Raw genomic sequence first — 12,756 nt, 5'->3', positions numbered from 1 at the left:
TGTAACATACCCAGAGCATACACTTGCCCACCTATTTTAGAGTAAAAAAATGTACAAGTCTGGTGTACCTCCCGGGGCAGCCAACATTACCAGTTAAGGATTGCCAGACTGGATTTTGAAAGCAAATAACAGTTTTGATTGCTTTAGTATTAAACTGGGTTATTAAAGCAATTCAGGATAGGGAGTTAAAAATTAGTGTAGCACCTAAATTAACTGGAACCAAATTAGCCACAAAACTCTTGTTATAGCAGAGTTTAGAATTTAGATTTGACTTATTCAATTAAATTGCCGATATTTTTACTGTTGGAGAAATCACCACTGCCAGAAAAAATGTGGATAGGCAAATTACTAGATGATCAACGTGCTCTGGTCGAAAATGCTTCTGTTTTTGATTATTGTTCACTGATGCAAATCTGACTTTTCAACAAAAACTAAACTGTATCTGTGGAAAAACCAGTATGGAATATGCATGGACATAAATAAACAACACCCTTAAGTTTTGGAAAACTGTCTGCAAGATATAAAAATGTAATTATTTTCCATGCTGAGAAATGTAATACTAGTGTTTTTATCATGTAATGGTAGGGGCAATAAAAAACAGACTCCAGTACAGTATTGTTACAGTGGGGGTGAAGAAGGCGGAAAGATATTTCATTGTCACAAAGATTACTTCCCCTTAACCAGGCTAAAATTACAGTTAAAGTGTAAGAGTGACAGGGTGGAACTGAGTTCCACCACCTTTAATGGTCAGGTGGAACTATTTCAACCTCCACCTTGGCCTTGAGCAGTAATTCTAACCAAAAAGCATTATAGTTTGCAGGGGGTGCTAGACACCCTACCACTAGCCCTTTCTCTGCCTCATGGGAGGGGGATAATTAGGTGGCAGATGGAAATGAGTTCCCCCACCGCTCCAGGACCATTTATATATGCGTATGTATAAACATACAGATAATCCAAGGTAAACTAGAACCAAAGAGAATTGGTCTTTAATCAGTCCACAGTGCACCTAGAATAAAGAAAAGGTCAGAGATGATAGATACATATACACACCGTTACCCACCCCATTAGTATACAATGGTGATGTGGCTGCTTACTGGGACCACAGAGAGCGGGCAAGCGCGCCCCCTGCAGCGGGACGTGCTTGGCCGGAAAGGCTCCTAAGGAGTCCGAGCCAGGATCTCTCCTTGGCGTGACTCGGTGGGCGGCGCATGCACCGTCACCATTGGAGGACGCTGACACAAGCTTCTCCAGCGTCTCCAAATTAATTTAGCAACCCCCTCCTCCTGCCGGTGCTTTCTCCTCAGCCCTCCTACCTGTGCACGCCCAGGCCCTGGTAAGCAGCAGCAAATTAAAGCATTTATACTTTAACATTTTAATAAAGAAAAAGAAAATGTCTCATTCAGGCATTATGTTGCTGCAGAGACATAGACCATTATTCTGGTTGCGCTCACACAGGGACCGATGGTGGCGCTGTGCGCATCTGCATGCGCATTTCTGCGCATGTGCGTATGCAGGGTGCAAGCACCCACGGCGAACAGACTGTCCGCCGGGTGCGGTGGACTCGCAAGGCTGCGAATTCGCAGCGTTGCGAATCAACCAGAATGACCCCCAAAGGCACTCAAATGTCCCTAGTTGCAAATATCATCTTTGTATTGCTTCTGAGAAAATGGAAGAAGGTGTACAGGGCCCTCAATCTGCTCAATCAGTTTATCATCTATCATTATTGTACAGTGTATAATGAGCTATACTCTCATGTTGATGGCTTAAACAGCTGCTTGGGCTCTGTATGATGTATTCACAGGTGTTGCTTTCACGCTGGGTGCCACTGTTGAAATGATTGCAGGAGAATGAATGCCCTTGATTTATTATTTTAGTACATATTTTATCTTTATAGTGGATTCATTAAATCCAAAAATGTAATTAAATGGAAATCACAAAGAAAACCAAATTAAGTAAGTTCAGTGTCAATATTATGTCATACAAGTCAATTTGAATAGCATAATTGTCAACATGTTATTTGATAATACTGTATACTGTAATACCAGGGGCATAACAAGATTTTTGTAGGCCCCATAGCAAAAGTTTGTAAGGTCCCCCTATTTAGCAACTGATGGAGATAAATGTATGTAAAACATATTAATTAGAAAGTAAAGATGGGCCCCCTTCAGCTCTGAGCCCCATAGCAGCTGCACCCCTTGCACCTATGGTAGTTACGCCCTTGTGTAATACTGTCTGCAATCACGTGTGGTCAGTGGGTCTGACTGGATGTGTAAAATGTAAAATAATTACCCATTTTGTCAATTTAGATTGTTTGCATCAGTTACGCAAAGAAAGGTTAGTATGAGTCTGTCCCTTAGCCTCCTAGTGTACATATATCTGACACACAAACAGATCTTGCCCTTCTGTTGGAAGGCTTGACCCCAAGGTCCTTTTAAGATACAATTTATTTCAAAGTCATTCTGGGGATATTCTGTATATTGGGAGAATGTAATCCCTCACAAAGGCCCTTAGGTTCACTAATCCTACTGTGGCTATAGAAAAATCATTAATTTTGTCAGCATTGTATTAGTTTTTGAGAAGCAATTTCCTGTTCACACGACTGAACCAATCTATCCTGTTAAAGGATGTGATAATATTAAATTTAGACTCCTTGCTATCCACATCACACGATACAGTATCTGATTCTCTGAATGGCTGTAATGGCCTAGCCCACATAAATACGTACAGTTACTGCTTAGGATGGAAATAATGGTTCTATCCCAGGAGACAAATCCTTAGGATGAGTCTGTCACTATGACAAAGACTATCTTAAATATATCCAGAGGAGAGAACAGGGTGGGGGAAGAACATTGAATAATCTTTTCAGACCTCATAGTTCTGTGACTGTAACTGTTCCTGGAACAATGCAGGATGTGTGACACGATGCACAAAAGACTGAAGTGACACTGTGGTCTTAACACCACAGAAACATATTTCTCTCAGGATTTAAGGCATTTTTTTATGATGGTTTTTTATGATTATTTTCAAGTTAAACTGACACATTTTTAAATCTGTAATATTAATACATGCACGTTGATAATTCATTTAATTATTTAGATGAGTGTTCCCTAAAGAACTCCTTTATATTATTATATATTGCTAAATAATAAATTATCACTATGAATGTTATGTAAAGTATATGAAATGTCATGCAGTGACAATCTTGGTATTGTTTTGTTAATTAAAAATGAATTTAAACAGATTAAGTATTTATTCACTGTGTTCAAAACAAGCTAAGCATACATAACATGACTTTCACACTGAGTAAATGTAATAAATGAAATCATTTGGGCAGACTTCAGTCACTTCAAACAGTTAGGAAAATACTTTAGTTTATCATTATTTTAAAGCAGAAATCCAAATCCTTAAATTAGTAATTACATTTCCAGTTACAACTAACACATACTTACATACTGTAGTTATAATAGAGGATAGGTCAGAGCACTACTGTAGATCTCTAGCAGGGGTGGCCTGTCACCGAGCTGCGGCTCCCAAGATCACTCCCCCGCCCTAGAGGGACTGTCACTGTTAGCAGCTCCCTGCGTACATCGCCCTCTGTCCTCACCCCAGATTCCTTAACCCCCCCCAGCGCGCGCTCCTTGTAGCTCTCACCTCTACCAGAGGCAGCCGGTAGTCGGGATCTGATGGAGTTTCAAAAGTTCCAGGTAAATTCTAAAAGGAGAAGCAAGATCCACCATGTACAGACCCCAGCCCTGCTGCAGGTCCCATGCGAGGGAGGTGCAGTCACTTCCTGCAGAGAAAGAGACGTTATTGTACGATGATCGTATCAGAGGGGAAGTAATTCTGTGGAGAGCATGCAGGGAATATGCAGGTAATAATGTATGAATGACTAGTGGCAGCATGATGTGTGAGGCTGCTGGCATGCACAGAGCACTGTTGGTGAATTTTGCAGTAGCATGTACGTAGGCGAGCCAGAGACCATTGTATACAGGAGAGAAGCTAGTGGCATGATGAAAGATACATATACACACCGTTACCCACCCCATTAGTATACAATGAATTGTGATGTGTCTGCTTACTGGGACCACAGAGAGCGGGCAAGCATGTCCCCTGCAGCGGGACGCGCTTGGCTGGAAGGAGCCTGTACCCAGGCTCCTAAGGAGTCCTAACAGGAATCTCTCCTCGGCGTGACTCTGTGGGCGGCGCATGCACCATCACCATTGGAGGACGCTGACACAAGCGTCTCCAGTGTCTCCAAATTAATTTAGCAACCCCCTGCTCCTGCCGGTGCCTTCTCCTCAGCCCTCCTACCTGTGCACGCCCAGGCCCTGGTAAGCAGCAGCAAATTAAAGCATTTCTACTTTAACATTTAATAAAGAAAAAGATAATTAATTTATAAAGAGATATATATATATATATATATATATATATATATATATATATATATAGTAGGTGATTCATCACGCCCTACGGGTGCTCTTCACACCGTCGTTGTGAACTTTTGTATTGTGAGAAATATGGTTAAAATTGTATGAAAGATGGCCTGTATTGCAACTTGAGTTATAGGTGAAATGTGTTAAATAGAGAGCATATGATTTGGAAGGGGGTGTCAATATGTACATTGATAGTGTGGATGGTACAGTGACATTTGTGGGTGTGGATGGGGGGTGCGTGTTGTTTAGGTGTGTGTGTGTGCAATAGTATAGTAGGGTGTTTTTTAGAGATGTGCGGGCTCGGATTTCAGAGATCTGAGCCCCCACGGACATCATCATTCCGAGCCCAATTCCGAGCAGCGTTCGGAGATTCCCGCCTGACTCGGGTCCGTCCTCGTGGTCAGAACGTCATCTCCCGGCACCGGATTTCGCGAGGCTTTAAAAGCGGCTGCTGCGCCCGCCATCTTCACTCCAGTCTAGTAGTGGGTTGGGAGAGGGTGTGTTGGTGCTGCTGCTGGGGCTTAAACTTGAGCTTGACCTTGAGCTTGAACGCAATATTTTTCAATCGCTGGGGCTGTCTCTCAGTGCTGCTGTGTAGTCTAACTGTGTACTTGTAGTACTACTGTCTCCTCTGTGCGGTCTACCTCTGGTGTGCTGTGCTGTAATTAATTATTTTATTCACTGGGGCTGTCTCCCTCAGTGCTGCTGTGTACTCTGTTCTCCTCTCTGCTTAGGGTGGGCTCTCCCTAGCAAGGAGGACAGTCTAACTGTGTACCTGTAGTACTACTCTCTCCTCTGTGCTGGGGCCTACCTCTGGTGCTGTGCTGTAATATTATATATTATATTAATAATTAATTATATTATATATATAGTCCACTGGTGCTGCCTGCACTGAATCTGCCAGTATTATTTAGTTACTCAGTCCACTGTTGCCACTGGCAGTGCTACTGCCTACCTAGTGTACCTACCTAGTACATACTAGGCTGCTACAGGTATATCTAATTTAATTTAAAAATAATACTTGTGCTGTGTGGGACTGTAAAAAATAATTCCATGCTGCTGGTGCACTGACGTGTGCCACTGAGTGCCACTGCCAAACAGTACCTAATATAATCAAATTAATTATTATAAATCCTGCTGGTGCACTGCATAAAGCTACTGGTGGTGTGTAATATAATGGTGTGTAATATAACTACCCTTTGTGGTGACCACTGGCAGTGCTACTGCCTGCCTGCCTGCCTACCTAGTAGTTTATTTTCTCTACCTACTAGGCTGCTATATTATTAATACTTAATTAATTGAATTATATATAGTCCACTGGTGCTGCCTGCACTGAATACTGTGAATAGAGGTTGCCAGTATTATTTACTCAGTCCACTGTTGCCACTGGCAGTGTTACTGCCTAAGTGTACCTACTGTACCTACCTAGTAGTACAACTACATACTAGGCTGCTATATCTAATGTAATTAAAAAATAATACTTGTGCTGCGTGGGACTGTAAAAAATAATTCCATACTGCTGGTGCACCGTGCACTGACCGCTGCAGTGCCACTCTTACATGAGCCACATGTTTGTGCAGCACACTTGTGTGGCTTAGCATAGTTATCCTGCTACCTCGGTGCAACCTTTTGCCCTAAAAACAATATTGTGAGGTGTTCAGAATAGACTGGAAATGAGTGGAAATGAATGTTATTGAGGTTAATATAGCGTAGAAGCAAAAAAAAACTAAAATTCTGCGATTTTAGCAGTTTTTATGCTTTTTTAAGAAAAAAATCAGAACCCAAAACCCAAGAAATCCAAACACTTAGGAGGTGTTTTGGCAAAAACCCATTAGAACCCAAAACCTCAAGGTAATCAGAACTTAAAACCCGAAAAGTGCCCAGTGCACATCCCTAGTGTTTTTGAGTCAGCGGCTCCCCACTGGCGGAGGTCACGACACAGGAAAACAGGAGGCTGGGTAGTGATAGGGGTGTGTGGGCATAAGGGGGACTAAAGAGGAGGGTGGGGGACACTGTGCAGCTTCTGCCAGTGGGTGAGGGTCCAGCGTGGCAGCACAGGAGTACAGGACGGTGGCCCTGAGTCAGTGTCTCCTCCTACTGGGTGGGAGTTAGGGTGCATGAGAGCAGGAAGCTGGGCTATGAGGCATGATAGGAGTATGTGGGCAACACAGCGTCAGTGACTCCCCAGTGGTGGAAGTTACGGTTCAGGAGAGCAGGAAGCTGGATAGTGATAGGGGTGTGTGGGCATACGGGGGACTAAAGAGGAGGGTGGGGGACACTGTGCAGCTTCTGCCAGTGGGTGAGGGTCCAGCGTGGCAGCACAGGAGTACAGGACGGTGGCCCTGAATCTGTGTCTCCTCCTACTGGGTGGTAGTTAGGGTGCATGAGAGCAAGAGGCTGTGTGGTAAAGCATGATAGGGGAATGTGGGCAACACAGGGTGAGCGGGTCCCCACTGGCGGAAGTTACGGGGCAGGAGAACAGGAGGCAGGGCAGTGATAGAGTTGTGTGGGAATTAGGGGTAGTAAAGGTTTTTGGCTGTTGCAGAGTAGGGATGGGCATCGGTGCAAACGCCATCAATGGTTGGCATTGATGGCGATTTTGCACCCGGCCATCGATAGTAGTAAAATATTACTTGGATAACCATCAATTGTTGTAGCTATCAATGGTCATCCATTATATCTGACTGAATAGGCCGTGGGTCAATTAGAACTCGGCGGCGGGACTTTCGGGTGTGGGGGGGGGGGCGGAGCTATGCTCCGTGTCCCGACAGCATAAAAATGTTTTAAACTTGATCGGTTCTCCTTTGCCATCGATGTAGGGAAACCATCTGGTCCTCCCACATCGATGGCAAAAGTATTCAACATCGGCCATAAACCATCGATGATTTGAAATCATTGATGGTCGATGGGCATCCCTAGAACTGGAGGAGGGTGGGGGACAGTATGCAGCTCCCGGCAGTGGGTGAGTGTCTCCTCCCACTGGGAGGGAGTGAGCGTGCATGAGAGCAGGAGGCGGTATAATAGTGCTATGTGGGCAAGACATTGATAAAAGTTGTGACGCTGGTGCAGAGGACCATGAGGACACTTCTGGCAGTGGGGGGACCTGCAGCGCAGCAGCCAGGGCTGGATTTCCCACCTAGGAGCGGCACCTGCTTGTGGCGGTACAGGATCCCCCATTCTCACAGGGGCATGTGAAATGCAGGAGAGGGGTTGCGGGGGTCCGCTGGGGGGGATTTGCCGGAAGGGGGTCAGGGGGGTCTGCAAATTGCGGGAGGGGGGCTGTGGTCCGCATATTGAGGGAGGGGGCTCGAGGGGCCGCGAATCGCGGGAGGGGGGGCGTGAATCGCGGGAGGGGGGTTGCAGAGGGCCGCAAATCACGTGAGGGGGGGTCGTGGGGTGCCGTGAATCGCAGGAAGGGGTGGGGGTCCGCAAATCGTGGGAGGGGTGAGCGGGAGGGGTGTGCTTGGTTTATTAAACTGTACATGTCCTTTTTAATATGCAACTTAAAGATTTGTTGGAGGCTATAAGCAGATGTATTAAGATTAAGGTGAAGCGATAAAATATGGATAAAGTGGAAGGTGATGACACACCAGCCAATCAACTCCTAACTGTCATATTTCAATCATAGCTGATTGGCTGGTGCATTATCAATTTTCAGACTTAATACATCTGCCCAATGTGTCATAGATGTGCTTATAGAACAATGCTATGTGTTTGTGCTGCTGCTCTGCCTTAGTGGCTAACCAGCTTGGTGCAGCCAAACAATATTGGTAGAAACAATATTGTGAGCTGGGAGGTCAGTTTTAAGGTTAAAAATACAATAGGAACAAAAACAGGCCCAAATGACACTATTTTAAGTGCATGTAGCATTTTTAATTCAGATCCAAAACCAAAACATGTAAGGGTGGATTTATTAAATTAGAACTAAAACACAAAATTCTTACAGATACAAAACCAAAACCCTGGGGTTGGCACACATCTCTAACAAATGGGTTTGAAAAGTAAGTTTGTAAATAGTGGAAATGCTACAGTGGGGGTTATTCTGGTCCATTTGCAAGGACCATATGTTCGCATGGGGATCGATGTTTTGCATTTGAGCAGCAGCAGTCCTGCGAATGTGCATATGCCAGGTGTGTGCGCCCACTGCTGGGTGCGCGCACCCAAGGCTGCGGCTGGGGGGAGTGGAGCGGCGGATAATCGCACCCATGGGAACACCCAGCATTTCATGGGCATTGCCTCTGTATGCCCTGCTGTGCTTGGCACACTTTTCTATTCCAAGCTCGAGTATACACGTATGAAAAAGCTCAAAATATTAAAGAAATTCCAAAAACCATATCAACCTTGTGTTATTTATTTATTTGTTATTTATTAACAGTTTCTTATATAGCGCAGCATATTCCATTGCACTTTACAATAGGAGACAGTGATACAACAAACAGGGTATTTACAGACAGTCAAAGGTATGAGGGCCCTGCTCGCAAGCTTCCAATCTATAGATTGGTCTTTTTATTACCATGGCCATGTCAACTTTTTGACCATGTCGACCATATGCTTGTTGACCATATGTTGTTAAGTACAGGTGACTTAGTATCTCAGTCAATTTGATAACAGTGGCAGAGTTTTCTTTATCTTATATCCTGGCACTATTCATTTGGACATCTTGGTCTATTTTAGATTTAATACCTTATGTATACCTTTAACAGCATTTCAAAAACAGTTGATGGAATATTTGTGCATGTTCTAACTTTTACATATTTTAATGGTACCAAGTAGTGGTAGCAAATTGATACTCATCTCAATTACATATATGAAATGATTAAAAAAGAGTTCTGACTCAACTACATTTCACCCTTATCTCCGAGAAAGTAAATTAAATTTTTTTTCCAAGGGTTTAACAGCTAAACGCAATTGCCATTTAGTGGGTTAACTTAAAATACAATTGAGTTTCTCTGTGAAGGTAAATTGTGAATACAAATGCACTGAACTGTAAAATAAGGAGATTGAACTGGAAAAGCAGTAATAAAATACATTTAAAAGCTGTTACGGTGTTTTTTCTTCAAAGTCTGTCTTTTGCTGACTTAAATGATTATGAGACCGTATATAATCCATCGTCTTACTTACTTTGAGCATCTGTGCAACTAAACTGTAGTTAAGTTATTGTTTTACTATATTTGAAATAGACAGCATAATGTAGAGCAACCAGGGCCGGCGCCACCACTAGGCAGCTTTAGGCAATTGCCTAGGGTGCCGGCCACTGGAGGGCGGCACAACACGCTGTTAATGTATTGAGGAGGTGAGGTGCAGCGAAGAAACACAGCAGCCCAGCCAGGAGGACACTAACGTCAGTTAAAAGTAAGTAGACTTTCTCCTACGTGACTCCAGTCAACCAGCCCTCACCCACTGTGAATTTCGCAGCTTTGCAATTCTACTAAAAGCTGCATGCTGCACGCAGGAATGACCGCTCACCACTCGCTTGTCGATTTTACCTGCAAGCATGCAAATGGATCTTTAGCATAAACATCCATACGCAGCCTTGGCTGCGAGGCTGCAATCATTCGATGGTCGCCAACCAACTAATGATTACAACTGGCCACGCAAATATAAGTCAGTGGGGACTGACTTATACTGTATTTGCGGCCATTTCCCTGAAAACAGGGGTCACATGACGTCAGCTGCCTGCCCCTGGCACCCCACGTCATGGGCAAATTACCATCAGAACGTCCAGCATTTTCATGGGAATGTCCATGAACGTACAAGTTGCCGCATCCGTTTGCAAACGGAGCCTGCACATGCGCATAAGCATGTGCAGGTAAACATCATTCCCTCGTGCAAATGCACAGGGGGAGCGATTACATTAGAATGACCTTCTATGTCTGCTGGTCAAAATGTCATAAGTGGGCAATTGAGGACCACTCGTAGTGGGCCAAATTTGGTCCCCAGTCAATGTTTGGTGTTTGAGTTCCATGGGTTTCCAGGTGGCATTTACCTGCTGTGACCGGACGCCTGCCCTTATGCTGTGGCTATGCCCTTCAGGTCCAAAGATGGTGGTTCCTGGTCTCACAGGACCTGGCCAATGGGGGATTCCCTATTACCATCAGTAACCGCCTGTTACTGACTCCATACTCTGTGCAGTGGGCAGGGATATGGCTGCCACCACCAGACTGCTACTACGGGGCACCTGGGACCACGGATACTTCCTCAGGCCCAAACGCTGGCACTTGAGTACTTCCTGCTGGAGTGTGTGCGTAAACCCACTGCTGACACATCCCTGACTGGCATTGGTTGGTTCCCCACTGGTCACGGACCAGACCTCTGCTTCGGTAGCTGGCCGAGAGGAACTGGGAGAATGCTGGACCCTTGTACCCAGAACAGCTGGAGAACAGAATTAGTGCAGTAATTCTGTTGGTCCCAAGATGAAAGCAGTCGTCTTGAGGCAATAGATGTTTTATTTGCTCAAATATAAGCCCTTAAAAGGGCCCTCTCCTATCCCTAGGAGACAAAGCATAAGATGTTACAGCATTCAGATACAGGCAGAAGTACAAATACCAGGGCTTACAGGCCCTCTTTATAAGACAGAAAACACACTGGCATGGTCAGATCCTTCCCTATACCTTTACGATTTGCATATCAAGCAGACCATCTTACTTCCAGTGCATAACAAATCAATATTTTGGGGCAGATGTATTAAGCCTTAACAAGAGACAAATGCTAGGGTGGTAAAGAGATAAACGTCCAGCCAATCAGCTCCTTACTGACTTTTTTCAAACACAGCCTGTAACATGGCAGTAAGGAGGTGATTGGCTGGACGTTTATCTCTCTATGGGGGTTATTCTAGTTCATTCTTTCTGACAAAATCCTTCTTAGATGGACAAAACCATGTGCACTGCGGGTGGGGCAGATGTAACTTGTGCAGAGAGAATTAGATTTGGGTGGGGTTTGTCTTCAAAGTGAGATCTATATTGCAGTGTAAAATCATGCATTCAGTATTTTCCCTGCACAGAAACAAAAAAACTCACCCAAATCTAATTCTCTCTGCACATGTTACATCTGCCCCCCTGCATTGCACATGGTTTTGTCCATCTAAGAAGGATTTTGTCAGAAAGAATGAACTAGAATAAACCCCTTTATAACCCTTGCATTTATCTCTTGTTAAGGCTTAATACATCTGCCCCTATGTACCAAATGTATGGGGGATGGATAAACCGCACACACAAACTTGAAGGAAGGACTCAGTGCCAGGCTCAGATATGGTCATCGCACGACAGCTGTTTCGGTGCTAGAACAGCACCTTAGTCATGTGCAAGAGACCAGATAGATCTGTGTGGGTATTTAAGCCAGAGGGGGGAAGCGCTAATTGGCCAAAAAACGCGGGTAGAAGCGAAGACGGCAGAGACCGGAAGCCGGAAGTGCCGCGACTTCCGCCCAAAGTTGCCGATACGTCATTCCGGCAGACGTCCAGTATGCGTCAGCAGACGCAACGCTCCAGAAGTATAACCAAGGCAACCGCTATGCTAATAGTAACCAGATACCACTATACCCAACATATTACGTATTGCAAGTGTTGATTCACTGAGTGGGCATAAAAGCGGTTAAGAAGGAAAAAACAGCATAGTATCGACCATAAATAGCGCTTTCCCCATGACCTAGTGACACAAACGTATAAGACATACAAATGTACAAAGACAAACAAACAGGGAGCAGACAGGAAGATCGGTACATGATAGACATAGATAGATAATGATATGAAGAATATTAGAGAAACGGGAATGCATATTAATAAGCCACCATCAGGTTCATAGAAAACAATGAAGAGAAAATTCTCCATTTAGGCCATGCGGAGCAAGAGAGTGTAATCTGTGTATCCACATGCACTCCTTCTGTAAAAGCAACTTGTCCCTATCCCCTCCACGCCTTAGGGGGGGGACATGGTCGATGGGCATAAACTTGAAATCTCTGATGTGTTTCAGATGGAAAAAATGTCTGGCGACCGGCGGAGTATTACAGTCAATAGAAGTTAGAGCTTTCTTTAGAGATGACCTATGTTGGCCAATGCGCTCTTTAAGAAGGCGTATGGTCTTCCCCACATAGGTCTTTTTGCAGGGACAGACAATCGCATAGATGACATAGCGTGTCTCACATGTCATGTGGTGCCGTAATTTATAAGACTTTCCATTGCTGGGATCCACAAAGGAGTCTCCTGAGCAAATATGTTGGCAATTCACGCATCCATGACATCTGGTAGCACCTGGTTTCGACGTTAGCCAAGACTGGATTTTATTAGGACCAACGTCCGATTTTGCCAGGATGTCTCGTGAGTTGTTGC

The sequence above is a fragment of the Crinia signifera genome, chromosome 2 (genome assembly GCF_055691185.1).
Source record: "Crinia signifera chromosome 2, ASM5569118v1, whole genome shotgun sequence".
Lineage (NCBI taxonomy): Eukaryota > Metazoa > Chordata > Amphibia > Anura > Myobatrachidae > Crinia > Crinia signifera.
The sequence above is the reverse complement of the archived record's forward strand: the minus strand, read 5'-3'. Positions refer to the sequence as shown.